Below are 15,520 nucleotides of genomic sequence, written 5' to 3'. Positions count from 1 at the left end.
TGTTTTGTATGGCGGGGTGTGGAGGGGGTTTCATAATAGTGGACAAGCACTGTAAGTGGCCTCCAGATAATAAAATCTTAAGTGATTGGTTCGGGTTGAACTGCATTTCCCCAGAATTCCTATATTGAAGCCCTAACCCCTGTACCTCAAAATGGGATGGTGTTTGGGGATAGGGTTATTAAAGAAGTGATTAAGTTAAAATCAGGCCATTAAGGTAAGCCCCAAATCAATCTGACTGGTGCCTGTATAAGGGGAAGAAATTTAGACACACAGAGAGACATCAGCTATGTGTACCCATAGGGGAAAGACCATGTAAGGACACAGCCAGAAGATGGCCACCTGCAAGCCAAGGAGAGAGGCCTCGGGAGAAACCAAGCCTGACAATACCTTGATATCTTGGATTTCTAGTCTCTGGAACTGTTGTTTAAGCAGTTTAAGAATTGTTGTTTAAGAATTTCTATTGTTTAGTCCATGCCACCCAATCTGTGATATTTTGTCATGGCAGCCATTGCAAACTAATACAGTGATTGATAGAGAGATTTTAAATAATTCGCTCTAATGAAGCCTTTGAGTTGAAAGGTATGTTAGAGATTATCTAGAGGATGTGTCTCAGTTGTAGACAGCACCAGGGAGAATAAGTTAATTGTGAAGTTTACCCAGCTACCTAGTGACCCAGTTGGATGGGGAAGCTACATCTTCTGACTCACATGGTGCTCTTTCAAATCAGGCCATGCCACTTCTGCCAGATCCAGGGAAACAGAAACCATCAGCAGAGGGAGGCATCCCAAAGATCATCTTCTAATTTTCTATCTCTAGGCAGCTAACAGTGAGATGGTACTAGGATCTTTTAATTATCTGTGAAGGTCATTAGGTATGGAGAGGATCAGCCTCTCTTCAGAAGATGGTCCAGTGTTGAAAAGCGAAACGTTCTTCCTCACTGATAATCAGACCCTGCAAGTTTACCTTGGTTATAATCATCAAAACATAACATCCAACAAATATTTATTAAGCACCTACCATCTGTCGTGTGCTAACTTCCTCAATAGGAATTCAAATCACTCCTTTTTCTTCTTATAAAAAATCCATGCACTTATTCAACATGTGTTGATCATCATTTTCAAAATGTAAGTTTATTTTAGTTAAAATTTAGAAACTCAGTAATGAAAGAGGGATATAAAATGTGCAAAAAACATATCACAGCAGTTGAGCATGGATTGGATATCAGAAAGACCAGGGATAGAGACCAGGTTCTATCACTTACTGATTATATATCTTGGGCAAATTGCTTTAATATTTTTCACATTTGTAAAATGAAACCACAAAAAATCCACTTCACAGGGTTATTTCAAGAATTAAAATAGATAACTATGAAAAATCTGGCACATACTAAATGCTCAACAAGTTATTGTTTTTATTATGGAGTATATGGATAACAAGGAAGAAAAGAAGTTACACAAAAGAATATTCCTTAAAAGACTGGAAAATCTTGGTTGGCATAGTATTGATGGTTGCCTTTGTTGATGAGAAGTCAGGTGATATTTTTTCTTTCTACTTTTCTGTGTTTTACAAATTCCCTATAATCTGTAAACATTTTTAAAATTCTTTTTCATATTCTTTTCCATTATCATTTATTACAGGATATTGAATACAGTTCCCTGTGCTATACAGTAGGACCTTGCTGTTTATCCATTCTATATATAATAGTTTGCATCTGCAACATTATTTTTTAGCCAAAAATGAAAATTAAACATTATTGTCAAGATACTTACTGGTTCACATGTTGGTTATTTAGTTACACTGGTGAGAGGGCTGTGCTTTCCCAGAACAGTGTCAGCCCTAATTATCTCACAACTCTTAGGAAACTTGGGGACCCACTACTTCCTGTACAGTCTATGAGGGCTGCAGGGATATCTGGGTCACAAAGCACTGAAATTTAATACACATGCCATAAATTGACAAACCCAGGTTGTAAACACTTAATTTTATGGGTAAAAACAAACATACACAAAAGATGCTTCAATTGTCTTCATGGTTTTTGCCAGTCATCACACTGAGTTCAAAATCTGATAAAATTCACGTGCTTTCTAGTTTCCTGGAAGAATGCAGGATAGGTTTTTGCTGTTGTCCCAGGATGCAGTATTATATTTTCCTATGCGCGTGGAATGAAGCACATTCACACAAAGCCTACCTAGAACACTAAGGGCGTCTTCTGGGGCTGCCTGATCTTGCATTCACGTTGGGAAGCTGGCACTGAATGATCCATCCTCAGAGCCTCAGCTGTGGTTCTTGCGGTGTATTACACAAACGTAGTGTGCTTATAAGCCTCTACCATGTGGCATGTATAACTGAAGTAAATGGTGGCTTTGAGGGCATATCCTCACCCTCAAATCTTATCAGGCACGAGATTTCTATCAGACACATCACCTGCGGCTTCTGTATGCTACATGCGTCCCTTTAGCCTTGTTCTTGATCTCAGAGTTGCTTTCATAAAGCCTTAGTCAATCTTTTATTTTGCATTTTAAAAGTATCATTATTTTTGAAAGATGTTTAGCTTCTGCATTGTATTGATGCCATGAGGACAAATCTGAATGTTCTTCAGAAGACTTGCTTCCTTGGGTAAAGCAAGGCAAATTTTGGATCTTGTTACAGCATCAGGGAGAAAACTGAATAATAACTGGTCAGTATGGGGGATAATGGATAACCCCATGGGCTGACTTAGGAGTGGAGTGATGCGCTGAACTAAGATGTTAGAGAAAATGTAGACAGAAACGCAGGGAAATAAAACAATTTCAAAGGAGAAGAGTAAACAACATAAGAAAACCTTTAGGTGAAATATGAGACATTTTTGTGAGAACTGGAGCATCGCAAATTCCCATCTGAGGGATAAATTTTTTGGGTACTTCCAGTGCAAGTCCACCTATAGAATGTTCTAAACTTTTTGAATATGAGAGATGCTTTTTAATGTAATAAATTGTGTGGACCCATAAAAGAGAATAGTTGTGGTTTCAGTATTCTCTATTAGCAAACATGTAATGACAAAGTTAAATAAATGCTCACAAGAGCCTGGACCTGTATTTGAGATTTTGCAGTACTTCATACATTTGTGAGACAGGCTATTATGGTCTAAGCCTATGCTGAGGAGTCAAAAACCATGAACGTGCATGTCCCTCCTATTTGTCTTTCCAACTCCCTCTTCCTGCCATCTAGGGCCTCTGATTTTCTTTTCTTTTCCTTTCTTTTCTTTTTTTGTCTCTTTTTTCTTATTTTTCCCCTTTGTTTTATTTTTTGTGGGCAACAGTCATGAGTACAACAAATTGTCTCTTTGGAGAGGACCAAGAATTATCATTCTGTCAAAATTTGGGCTAGTTGCATGCTTTTTTTTAAAATATTTATTTATTTATTTGGCTGCCCTGGGTGTCAGTCGTGGTACACGAGATCTTCGTTGTGGCATGCGGGATCTTTAATTGCGGCACATGGGATCTAGTTCCCTGGCCAGGGATCGAACCCAGGCCCCTTGCATTGCGAGCGTGGAGTTTTGGCCACCGGACCATCAGGGAAGTCCCTAGTTGCACGCTTTTATGTGTGTGTATGTGTGTGTGTGTTTAAAGGGTACTTTGTTTCTACCCCCAAAGTAAAGATCCTATCTCTTTCTCAAAACTGCAAAGAAAAAAGACAAAAAATTTTCAAAAGCACTTAGTGTTTATCGTTTTGTATCTAAAGAAAAGAAAATGTGTGTGTGTGTAGGTGCAGAGGCATACATGTGTATACACACACACATACACGTCGAACCAAGTACACAAGCACACACTGACTATGTCAGTTCAAGAACGTTGTAGGGCCTCTCATTTTTAACCTAGATCTTAAAAGGAGGAAAAGAGATGAGAGGTGGTAACAGTTATCCACATCAAAGTTTCAGCTGCAAAGCCGCCCTGCTTGTGTCCCTGGAGTTGTATCCTGTAAGCATTTCTCTTATGTCTAGGCTTGGTTGGTAGAGGGCGCTAGAGAGCCATTGCGGGGCCATGGCGTTTAGCAGGCACTTGTCTGGGTTCCTGCCCTACTGGATGGTGAGTCAGTGCTGCACAGGTGAGCTCCAGCCCACACGTCCCCCACTGGTGGCAGCTTCCACAGATGGCTCTCTCTGACAAACTTCTTGGCCATCTGCAGGCTACCCTGGTAACGAAAGGTCAGGATCTCAGCCTACGAGGTGGGCAGGGGGAGCTCTCCTGGCCCCCACTTCCTTCTCTGTCCACCCTCTCAGCCTAGATGAAGTACGTGATTTTTCACACTCGCTATTTCTGGACCCCTTACTGTCATCTTTTATCCAGTTTAGTAGTTAACCACCTTCTACTAGCTACTAAATTTTTCCTTTCAGACAACACGGACCTTGACAGATAGAGGTGTCTTCTAAATCCTGTGACAAAAGGTGAAGCACTTCTAACAAGCCAGCCCCGCTGTCCCACAAGGAACAGATACAGTGTCAGTCCCCTACTTATTCAGGGCCCTGGTGATTCAACAAAGGACATTTATGTAAGACCACTGGGAACATATAAAGACAGAGAAAAAGTTTAATTGTATCTATGATTCTCCTAATCTGGAGCTAAGCTCTTGACCTGCTGCCCGTGGATAGACTTCAGGAGTGTCTATATGCCTCCAAAATGTTATGCAAAATAAAATGTGTTTATAGCTTTCTTTATCTGCTTAAAGGGTGTGAGCCCCCTGAAATATGAATAATCACTGATTTAAATCTTTAGCGTTGTACTCGTAGAAGGACATTTATGTAGCAGGACAGACATAATCATAGGATTATGGTCTTCACGGGGAATATACAATGAGAAATGGTGAGTAAAGTAGGACAATAAAAATCATTACGATGATATTAGTAGCTCTTAGTGATTCAATGCCTACATTGTCCCAGGAGTCAAGGTACATATGTGACATAGGTATGATGATTTCTACCTTGTAGATGAAGACACTGCAGCACGGAGAGATTAAGTAACTTTGTTCGGATTCTATAGATATTATGTGTTAATGCGGGGATTTATTCTCACTGTCTTCAGAGATCATAATCTCTTCAATACACAGTGCCTTCCTCTATGTACATTTCCTGACCATCAAGTATTCAACACTATGAGTGACACAGAAAAAATGTTTATTTTGTGAAACTTACACAATACTTAGAGTGATAGGAACAACTTCTGCAAAGAGCTAGGCTAGAATAAAATACACTTTTTCCAAGTAATACTATGCCCCCACCTGGAGCTGGTGCATATACCACGATCCGGCTGGTCCTGCCTTCCTAAGAACTTGGAATTGTCTAAGAGTTGTCTTTTTCTTCAAAGCTCACAGCAAGTTCCTACCCTTTCATCACCTTCATGAAGATTTTCCTGACTGCTAGCTCTATCATTTTTTCTTCTTAACTCTTGTAAACTAGGTTTGAGTCTGGCCAATCGTGTGCAGTGGCTGAGGGTATGGCAGTCAGAAGCACTGTGGGCCTTGCAGGTGGAGGACAGGGGATCTAGTCAAAGTCAGAAAGCAGAAGACCGTAGGGGGAGGGATGGAGTGGGAGTTTGGGATTAGCAGATGCAAACTATTATATAGAGAATGGGTAAACAAGGTCCTACTGTATAGCACAGGGAACTGTATTCAATATCCTGTGATAAACCATAATGGAAAAGAATATTAAAAAAGAATGTATATATATGTATGACTGAATCACTTTGCTGTACAACAGAAATTAACACAACATTGTAAATCAATAACAAATTTTAAAAAATACAAAAAAAGAAAAAACTGTAAAAACAAATGGAGAAGCAGGATTACTGAGAGGCCTCAAGGTGGTAAAACAAACAAAAAGTGTCAAACCAAAAAGGCAAATCAGCAGAGGAGGGGTGACAATCAAAATGACAGCCAGGAGAGCAAAAAGCAGGTATGAGGACCTGTCCTAGGTAAGTGCATCAGGTTTGGATTCTGAGTTCTGAAACGGTGACCTGGTACCCACTGTGTGCATGCTGGGGGCAGACAGAGGTTAAACGTTTCCCATCCATTATGTGGAATCTAGAAAAATGATACAGATGAACTTATTTGCAAAGCAGAAATAGAGACACAGATGTAGAGAACAAACTTATGGATACCAAGGGGGGAAGGGAGAGTGGGATGAACTGAGAGATGGGGATGAACATATATACACTACTATGTATAAAACAGATAACTAATGAGAACCTACTGTATAGCACAGGGGTCTCTACTCAGTGCTCTGCGGTGACCTAAATGGGAAGGAAATCCAAAAAAGAGGGCATATATGTATACGTATAGCTGACTCACTTTGCTCTACAGCAGAAACTAACACAACATTGTAAAGCAACTATACTCCAATAAAAATTAATTTAAAAAAAAGTTTCCCATCCATTGAAGGCAGGATCACTTTCTCTGAATACAGCAGATCCTCAACAACTGTATTTTGAGGATGGTGATGAATCAAGTGCTAAGTTGTATACGTGTGAGGTTCACAGCAAGGAAAGCACAAGGGACCTGAGAGTTGGAAAGATGTTCTGGGGAGAAGGTGGGACCAGGAACGTGCCTGGACAGGGCCAGTACACAGAGCAGATTCCATACTACTCCTTTCCCAATCCCGTGATGGATTCCGCTTAGGAATCATAGCATCTTCTTCTACCCAGTCCGGACCTGGTCCCATGCTTCTTCCTAGCCCTGGGCTCCAGGAAGCCACAGACAATCTACTGAAGTTAACACAGGCAAGGCAGGGACACAGCAGGTTCACACTAGTACACCCTACTGGTGGTTCCAATTTCATAACTTTGAAACTTCCTAATTTTGGTTATTTAGCTGCAGAGCCCTTAAGTCTCTCCCTGGAATGTAGGATTGCCTGCTTGGTTTCCAGTTCCCCTGGGCCTCCCCGCAGCAACTCAAGGGTCTATGGTCCACACAGCCTGGGGGCTCCAGGACCCTGCTCCACTTCTGAGAGTCAGTGAAACATGTTGAGTATCACCCCGGTTTAAGATGTTGGCCCTACTTGTGAGCTTGGAGAAAGATGGTTAGTTTGTGTTTGAACCAACAGGGAGTGATGGAGAAAAGCAGCTCAGCGAGTATGGGACATACACAGAATGAAAAGGCAAGGCATAGAGGAGGAGATGCACAGAGTGAATTCCAGAAAGAGTAAATATTCTGGGCCTGGCTAGAAAAGAAGCCATGGTCAGAAACTGGGAAATCAACCTATAGATGTGAGGAGATGATTCTAAAGGATTCAAAACCCAAGCAGGAAATTTGCCATCTGTCTTGCAGGAATACAAGAGCCACTGGCTGCAGAGTTTCTGGGGAGGTACTTAATCCCTACACAGAACTCTCAGCCATCTCCTTAAGCCCAGGAGGAAGAGCTTGACAGCCAGTGCCAGAGACTGGACATGCTGAGAGCCACGGGACGAGTAGGAGCTCCTGCCAAGATCATAGCCATCTTGGTGTAACGAGATAGGCTCCTCCCAGACACTCTGACCTCCACTGCCATCTTTCTTCCTCTTGCCAAAGGCAAGGATTTGGCCCAAAGTTCCTACATTGGAAGAGATACCCAAGAGAGGTGTATTTGGCAATTAGCAAACCACAAGGGGCCGTTTCTGGAAGACTTGATAGATCGCCTCCAATTCCCAGGTAAGCGGTGCTATTCACACATCTGCCCAAATTTGCCTTTTTTTTTTTTTTCTTTTTCACTTTGACATGAAAGTCATTCAGGACCCTAGGAAAAAACAGCTGTATAATAAAAATGAATAAAAGCTGATGGTGTAGTGTTTCCAACAGAGAGGGAAGAAGGCTGTGAATGACATGGCCACTGACTATATATCATTGACTTTCCCCAGTCCTGAGCATAAAGTATCTTTCAGCAGAAAGTGTGGATAATAACGTCTGTGCCTGCCTACCTCTCACAGATATTTCATGACAGAGGAACTAATATGACTGGGGTCCATCTGTCATCCCTCCATTTACTGCCCTTCTGGCATTACCATGGTGATTTGTGGCATTGTCTCTAAGAGAGTTCTTGAAAGAAGATGTCTTCAAATGAAGGGACAGTCATGGCCGTTATTATGGGGGGAAAAAGCATAAAAGGAACATGCTCAGCTCATTAGTTGGAAGTTTTGCAGAGAAGGACAGCACCTGAGTTGATTTCGACTTTCATGTAGCCCCATTTTTCCAAGGGCATTTGCATATTCAAATTGCAGGGAAGCAGGAGGTTAAACTGGTGGATGAGTGGTTCCCTCCTACGCTGTGGGTGGGTATGGAAACTGGTACAGACTTCAACAGTATGAATTGAGCCAAAAATGCATAATAACTGACCCAACAATCTTCATTTCGGGTGATCCATTCTAAATTTCAGAAAAGTATTTCAGTGTTATGTTTGTAACCGCAATATTATTTTAGGCAATAAAAATTCAAACAACTCACACTTTAATGCAGTAGAATCTTGAATGAACTATGGTGAATGGACTTAATGTAGAAATTACATTTGTAAAGAGATTTAAAAGGTTTAGTAACAATTTTAAAGACACAGAAAATACGTAAAGAAAAAGATTAACCATGAAAAGCAAGATATAAAATTGTCAATAAAATATGGTCTATGTTATATCAAATATATAATTAAAACCTGAAAATGAAATACGTGTAGATGAGAACTGTGTTTTTCTCTCCGGCTGGTTAGCTCTTCTGTATGTTCCAAATGGCATCAATAACACATAGAAATGCATATTTTTAACATTCTAAAGATGTTTTCTTTAATAACGTCAAATAACGATCGAGCTAAGAAACAGTCACCTTAGAAAAGAAAGTCATAACACTGATTTAAGGTAGAATCATTTTCAGAGAGGATGACCATTTCATTGTTATTTTTTTTAACTTTGTCACATTATTCCTCACATGACCTTGAAACTATTTAGTTTCACTTTGCCCAAAGACAGAAAGAAAGCCACTTCTCTGGAAGCTAATAATTTAAAAATAATTTTTTCCAGGGTATGAGGAGCGTACGACCTAGAAGCAGGTGATGTGAATGTCAGACTGCTCAAATGGCAGGAATGTGGAGACAGAAGACTTGATAGGTTAGCTGCTTATTCAAATAATTCCTTCCATCAAGGGAACGCGTCATTTATCACGGAGCATACTCACAGGGATGAAACGTGATCCCGGGGACAAGCTGAAGAGATTACAGTCTTCACTAGACACCGGGAATTTTTCTCTGAGAGATTTTCATGAGCTTCTGGGTCACAGGCAGGTAAGACAAAGGTTGCTGTCACTATATACGTGTATGTGCACGGGCACATGCACATACGCAGATGTGAATGTGTATGTGCTCTCATGTGTACACTTATCCTTATCTCTTGGCTTCTTCAGAGCTTTAAAAAATAAACAACCACACTCAACGAGTTGCATGGCAGCAGAGATGCAAACAGAAGTCCATAACATTCACAAAAGCCCACTTAGTACGCCTGTTACACCCAAGTCCACTGGGCAACATCTTTCTTAAATGCCTTATGTTACAAGAGTCCATCGTTTGACCAAATCTAGACTAAAGCTAGTCATTAAATATCCTCAGATGAATGAGATCGATAAGTTTGCAATATATTTACCCAAAACGCGCTTCATGATTTCTACAGTGCGGGAGTAAACTAAACTTCAGATTCAGGAGGCAAAACCTGAGCTGTCTCCAATCTACTTTTATTATTTGTTGGGATCATAAAATGCAAAAACTCTATGTGAGTCATTGATTATATACCTAAGATGACAAACAAATATTGGTTTGCATGCCAACTTCAGTTGAATGGATTGGTAGAAATGTCCCTTAATAATACCTTCAACGTATTGGGTGCTTACTGTGGACCTTACATAGTGTTAAACACATATTTAATCATCACAATAACAGGTTGAGGTAGGGACTATAATTGTCCCATTTTACATATATGAAGATACTGAGGTTTGGTAAATTGCCCAAGGCCCCATAGCTGAGTGAGCTGTTGAGTGAGATTAGGAATCTAAGTGATTTATCAACAATTAGACACCAATAACTGTTGGTGCTGCCAGGAACAGTGGATTGAGAAGACTGTGAGGCTTCCCTCTAGGCTGAGAGGAAATGCATTTGATGAGGGTTTAGCAATTTCAGCCATGAAGTTGGAGGTATCATCATACATGCTTTAGCCATCACCCATCCAGTTACTTGGAGACAAAGGCACAGGAGCAGATTTACATGGTCAATTAGTTCCAGAGTCAATTCTATAACCACAGTCCTGCTAATGGCCGTTTGCCTTTGTCTCCCCTCCCACTGAAGACAAAGTCAAGGTATATGAGCATTTCTCCTATTCCTTTCTTTTAAATGAGAAATAATCATTTTAACACCTACAATTAAGCCAACTCCCAGACAATCACGTTACTCTCCTTGCCTCTGGGAGAGGGGATGCAACACTCCGAAAGGAGAGCTCCAAGAAAGCATCATTTCTTATGAAGTGGAAGCTATGAAATTAATCATTTTCAGGAAACTAGCAAGGCATATATTTTTTATATTATGTATATAATAATCCACATTACAGGTACTGTACACACACTTCAATGGGCCATTTATTTTCTGATTGTTTGTTATATGGTGCTGTATTAGCATAGGGTGGGAGATTTGAGGTAAAATAGTGAGGTATTTTTTATGTCTACTTTAAGCTGTGACTTTTACTGCGTCTCGGGATGTGTAAGGTTGTCTTGTAGTCAAATCGAGCTATAAAGACTAAGACTAAGTTGAATTATCCCCATGGAACAGATGTTAAATCTCCAGGGGGTGGGCAGGTCCCACAAGAAAGGAATGACAAATTGCAATGAGAATGCTGCATAAATGCAGCCTGCTGGAGAGATTTGTGCTGGATGAGGCCAAGGCTGGTGCTTCTACGTCTTGAATCACCTTTTGTAATTGATGGGTATCACCTTACCCTTGCTGCCTGATTTGTGGATTCCTTGAACCTCCTGCTCAACTCTGAACTTCCCCACACTCCATAAATGTGAGAGAGTCTGTGGACACTGGAAAAGGACAAAAACACCATCCCTCTCAAAAGTCCTTACTTAGCACAGCTGTGGCTTAGTAACTTGGAACAAAGCTGATTTTGTAGCTGGTACCATATCTTTGGGGGAACTTTAAGCCTGAGTAGGGGAATAAAAGAGTTTGTACTTGTAATTAACAGTGCAAACCATTCCTTCCCACATGCAATTCCTAAAGGAAAAAGATTAGGTATATAAATGCGTGTGTGTGTGTTTCTAGTGATAGGAATTTTCACCTAAGCAAGGAAGTAGAAGCAATTTGGAAGAAAAATAATGGGTTTTTCCCCCCTTTGAATTGAGAAGCTTAAAACTAAAGGTTCTTTACATGCAAAGTAAAACAGTTCTCCTGAGATTTTTTTCCCCAAGTACATTAGTGATAAATGGATTCTTTGTGCTTCATATTAACAACACTGCCACTTAAACTCTGAGGAATATAGTATGGTAGCAAAGTTTTAGGCAACTTGGTAAGTGCTCCAGTAGCTTAAAAATCAATGAAACGGGGCTTCCCTGGTGGCGCAGTGGTTAAGAATCTGCCTGCCAATGCAGGGGACACGGGTTCGAGCCCTGGTCTGGGAAGATCCCACATGCCACAGAGCGGCTAGGCCCGTGAGCCACAACTACTGAGCCTACACGTCTGGAGCCTGTGCCCCGCGACAAGAGAGGCCGCGATAGTGAGAGGCCCGCGCACCGCAATGAAGAGTGGCCCCCACTTGCCGCAACTAGAGAAAGCCCTCGCACAGAAACGAAGACCCAACACAGCCATAAATAAATAAATAAATAAATTTTTTTAAAAAAATCAATGAAACATTTATTACAATTGTGGTTAGTGATTCTCTCCAAAAAGGAGATGATGAAGGCCACCAGTATTCAGAAATTCATGTTTTTCTCCTTGTTCTCCCTGATTTCCCCCTTTTTTGCTCTGTATATTCAGTGACTTATTATTTAATATATCTTATCATTTAATATATTTTCTAACACGTAATGTATGTTTGGAGGTTTTTTTATGAATGTTGCCACAGTATAATAGAGAAGAACAAATCTGACTCCATATTGGATCTGTTTTTTTTTTTACTTTAACCTTTGTATTCTATTGCTTTTGCTACAAGTTAAGAATGTTGCCCATAGCCTGAAACATACAGGATAGCCCATTCTCAAGGCTCTGAGCTTTAAAGTTATAACACTTGTCCATTAATATAGATTAAAAGTTGCAAAACACAGAATAACATTTGTCTTGTTGGAAGGTTACAGGAATATCATGACCTGAACTAAGTGGATGGCTGCAAGAACAAAGGATTCTGACACCAAGAAGTTTGTACCAACCAGCCACACTCCCTCCCATTTTAGTATAAAAGAAGCCTGAATTCTAACTTGGAGAAGATGGTTCTTTGGGGCACGAGGCCACCATCTTCTCTGTCTGCTGGCTTTCCAAATAAAGTCACACTTCCTTGCCCCAACACCTTGTCTCTAGATTTTTTTGGCCAATCATGTGGTGAGCAGTACAAGCTTGGACTCGGTAACAATAGGAATTGCAGTTATTTATATCTAAGGCTCAGGCTCTCACACTTTTGAGGCCCAGTTTTTGAAAAATGAAAGTGAGCAATGTTTTCTTCAGTTCCTTGTGGTTTAAATTTGTTTCACCAACTCTTGTCACAATGAAGTTAGTGCTGTCCTGCCTTTCAGGTGCGTTGATATTCATGACATCAGTCTAAGCCAAACTCCTAATAGTGTTTGAGCCCACTGTTTTAGCAGATTAAATTCAATGAAACAGGTATGTTATGAAATATTTTGGGGGAATAATATGGGAGAGTGATGGGTATTAATATGCTTTCCATGGTTCAAGTCTCCTTATCTAGACTCAAGCAAAGTATCATTAGCAAGCTAGTGCTTAGTTTAATTAGATAATGAACAACCTTAGTACCTGTGGGTAACATCATCAAGAGTCTTGAGCCTGAGCCAGGGACAACCCTTTAAAACATTACAACCGTCAACCCAAGTGTGATTGTCCTCAAGCAAGCCTGTTTCATACCCTGGAAATCAATAACTACTTTAAAAAAATGTGTTAACATATGGAACCCCCAAACATAAAATATTTATTACAGGTTATACTTATCAAGGGAAAAGTAGACCTCAAGGTCATTTAAATTCCAGTTTGCCAGGTAGTCCAATGACCAGATTGCAAGGAAAATCAGTATTTGCCTGCCAATGATAGGGTGGTCTACTCTTATGAAAGGTTTTAAAATAATGTGAGTTTAATGGACTTCTGCTTCTGGGAAGATGGAGTAATGTGATTTCCTCTATTTCTCCCACCAAGTACAAATAGAAAACCCTGAACATTATATATAAAGAAAATTTAGAAAGACTCTAAATGGTGGAAAGAAGAAAGCAAGCATGTATTAGGATCTTGAGACCCAAGGAGCAACGTTGGAGGTTTCCCTAGAGTTTTCTTTTGCTTCTATATCTTAGACTTGTTGCTGAAGAAGCCAGCAACCCAGAGAGACCAACTGGGACAGACAAAATATTAGCCCCCATTTAGAAGCCTTGTCTTTCAAATCCAAGGGCCAGGAAAGGAACAACAGAATAAGGCAGAATACATTTAGACAATAACTGCTCTATACCAGCCAACAACCTTTAAAAAAACTATGGCCACACTACCATCCAGCCATACTATAACAAGGTGCCCAAAACCTCCAGCCAGGGAGGTGTCAACGGAGACCAAGTATGGAGCCTGGATTTTATTCCTTGTCACGTAGTAGCAAGCCTCTCCCCTTAGTATCAATGGTGACCACATGCCTAGTGGAGTCTTGATGTTCACCTCCCCCCCCCACAGGCAGTAATGAGGGAACCCACCCACTCCCTGCAGGCATGGTGCCAGAGATGGTTTGAGAGAGTCAGAACTTTAACCACCAGAGTCCCCCCCCCCCAAAACACACATGCTGTGATGTCACTGGAGGTCACACAGAGAGGAGTGACGAGGTTTTCCTACCCCTCCCAGTCAGAGAGTATCCATGAAGAGCTAGCAGGGAACCAGAATGCTCACCCCTCTACACCTAGTAGTAACAAGGCATCTCCCTTGTCAATGGAGGTTTAGTGGGAAATCTGGATTCTACCCCTGCCTAGCAGTATTGAGGCAAAACCCACCTTTCCCCTACTGGAACAGTGTCAGAGGAAGACAGCTAAAATATAGGATTAAATAGGATTCATCATAATACCTAAAGTGTTCAGGTTACAGTAAAAAATGTCTTGTTATACCAAGAAACAGGAAGATCTCAGATTGAATTAAAAAAGACATTCAGTAGATGCCAACACTGAGATGACAAAGATGTTAGAATTATTTGACAAATATTTTTAAGCAGTCATAATGAAAATCCTTCAAATAACAATTGCACATTTGAGACAAATAAGAAAATAGAAAGTCTCACTAAAAAATAGAGTCTTATTTAACAAGGAAATAGAAGATGTAAAGAAGAATCAAATGAAAATGTTAGAACTGAAAAATACAATATCAGACATGAGAAAATAATGAATCTGCACAATAACAAAAGGAAGGGAGTAAGAAAAAGAATTAATCAACTTGAAACTCTAACAATAAAAACTACCTAATTTGAACAACAGACAACATAGACTGAGAAAAAAATGAACAGAGGAACAGAGACCTGTGATTTTATAAGGAAAGATCAAGCATTCATATCTCTGGAATTCAGGAAGGAGATGAGAAAGAGAAAGGCTGAAAAAATACTCAAATAAATGGCAGAATACTTCCCAAGTTTGGTGAAAGATGTAACCCCTTAGATTCAAGAAACTCAGTGAAACCCAAACAGGATAACCCAAAGAAGTCCACACCATGACACATCATAGTCAAATTTCTGAAAACTAAAAAAAAAAAAAAAATACTGAAAGCAGTAAGAAAGAAATTACATCTTATCTGTAGAGGAAAAAATCAAATAACAGTGTACTTATTTGTCACCAGAAACCATTGAGGGGCTCAACATTTTTCAAGTGCTGAAAGAAAACAACTATGAACCCAGAATCTTATGTCCAGGGAACAAAGGCTTCAAGAATGAAAGAGATATCAAGACATTATAAGATGAAGGAAAAGTGAGGGAATTTGTCATCAGTATACACACCCTAAAAGAATGGAAGTTCTTTAAACAGAAAAGAGATTACAAAAGAAGGAATCTAGGAAAATCAGGAAGGAAGAAAGAACAACAATAAGCAAAAATATGAGTAAATACAATATACTTTTTTTCTCTTGAGATTTCTAAATTATGTTTGATGGTTGAATCTGTCACACATTTGAGCCCTAACATACCAACAACTTCAACAGCCGAAAAAAAATACTGATATGATTCTAAAAATATAGGGAGAAAATAATAATTAAGAACATTATATAATAAACTTAATTAAGATAGTTATATAATAAACAGGGAAAGGTAAAGGAACTTAAAGGGATGTAAGG

At 39.9% G+C, this 15,520-nt stretch overlaps 2 protein-coding genes and 1 long non-coding RNA gene across 3 annotated transcripts in view; 2 read left to right on the top strand and 1 right to left on the bottom strand.

Moving 5' to 3' along the window:
* The window catches only part of CNTNAP5 (contactin associated protein family member 5), an 862,652-nt gene that overhangs the window by 395,657 nt on the left and 451,475 nt on the right, over positions 1-15,520 (bottom strand). The window lies entirely within an intron of this gene.
* The window catches only part of LOC309631478, a 571,739-nt gene that overhangs the window by 205,453 nt on the left and 350,766 nt on the right, over positions 1-15,520 (top strand). The gene's annotated exons all lie outside the window — the stretch shown is intronic.
* The window catches only part of LOC309631460 (uncharacterized protein), a 166,246-nt gene continuing 156,393 nt past the window's right edge, over positions 5,668-15,520 (top strand). The window contains exon 1 of the mRNA XM_082397936.1: positions 5,668-5,691. The gene's annotated coding sequence lies outside the window, so the exon portion shown is untranslated. The remainder of the gene's footprint in view (positions 5,692-15,520) is intronic.

This window comes from Balaenoptera borealis (assembly GCF_965194805.1).
Source record: "Balaenoptera borealis genome assembly, chromosome: 6".
In the NCBI taxonomy this organism is placed as follows: Eukaryota; Metazoa; Chordata; class Mammalia; order Artiodactyla; family Balaenopteridae; genus Balaenoptera; species Balaenoptera borealis.
Note: the sequence above shows the minus strand (reverse complement) of the source record. Positions and strands in the feature narration are given on the sequence as shown.